This window comes from Pinus tabuliformis, chromosome 9, assembly GCF_031772625.1.
Source record: "Pinus tabuliformis cultivar Carrire ecotype Pingquan chromosome 9, CPIR1, whole genome shotgun sequence".
Lineage (NCBI taxonomy): Eukaryota > Viridiplantae > Streptophyta > Pinopsida > Pinales > Pinaceae > Pinus > Pinus tabuliformis.
Genome location: NC_142307.1, coordinates 576,081,158 through 576,082,378, shown reverse-complemented (window position 1 = coordinate 576,082,378; position 1,221 = coordinate 576,081,158). Strand labels below are relative to the sequence as shown.

At 40.6% G+C, this 1,221-nt stretch overlaps 1 pseudogene; it reads left to right on the top strand.

Moving 5' to 3' along the window:
* The first annotated feature begins 231 nt into the window (after positions 1-231).
* Positions 232-907, top strand: LOC149149863 (uncharacterized; annotated as a pseudogene).
* The last annotated feature ends 314 nt before the right edge of the window (positions 908-1,221 follow it).

Sequence of the window (1,221 nt, the reverse complement as noted above, 5' to 3'; positions counted from 1 at the left end):
ATCGCAAGTTTGATAGCTAGTTTCTGCACAATGAAAGCGTCTCAGGGGTTTTTCAGGGTGCTGAATCCAAATATGCAGTTAAAAAACCATTTTAACTGCAAGAATCAAGATTTAACCTCAATTTCTTCTGCCGGATTCCATCACCAGAATCTTCAAAAAATCCCATTATAAACAACTTCTATACATTCATCAAAATAATGCAACTCAGCCTCTGATTTTCGTAGCTGCATAATGTTTTTCTTCGCTCATCAACGTTAACAAATGGCGCCAACGGGTCAGCTTCTGCGCTCCGCCGAAGCCTTAACAATGCCGGGAGTAAGCCCCATTTCTGCAATTACCCTCTAATTTATTGCACTCTGTCATTCCCTTTTAATACTAGATATGAACTCAGCTATCTAGGTTACGCTGAAGTCTGATCTTTACTGATATTGTCGCAAACATCACATTGCTTCGCAGGTTCAGGTGATTGTTCTGAATGCTAATATGCGTTGCCTACAGTGCCGTGACAGGGTCTCCAAATTGCTCTCCAAAATAGACAGTACGTTGATTCTTCATCACATTCTGTACAGTGACATTAACTTTTGCAATGAAACGATATTTCAGCGCTTTTGTGTTCGTTTTGTTTTATCATTTCCTAAGTCTGTTCATAATTTTATTGTGATGATGGGCAGATTTGCTGGAATACGTGGTAGACGTGAGGCAGAAGAAGGTAACAGTGAGAGGGCGTGTGTGTCCCAAGAAGAGAATGGATCGAATGGCCAACGACAAGAAGAGAAACGCCATCGAATTTCAGACATCTGAACGATACCCTACTGATGTACGACAGCAATACTGCAGCAGCACGCCGAAGAAATCAATCAAGAACGTTATTGACAGGGCCTGCTGTTTTCATTGTGCACCGTCTTAGCAGCTTCAGCGTGTTGTTGATCTGTAGTTACCTTTGCTTATTACAATTATTCGTAATTAACCGGGCAACTTCTGTCTCCTTCCGTCATTTTGTCGTGGGCGAGTTTTATACATCACCCGAAATGACATGCTTTCTGACCGAACATACAAATGTTGAAGATTCTGAACAGAATTTAGCCTTGCATTATGGATATTCTCAGAATGGTTGCATTCATGACATTACTATGGCGAATTTAGCTTTGCATTATGGATATTCTCAACATGAGTATTTGCTGTCTAATATTGAACCAGATCTTCGACAATGTATAACCTTCC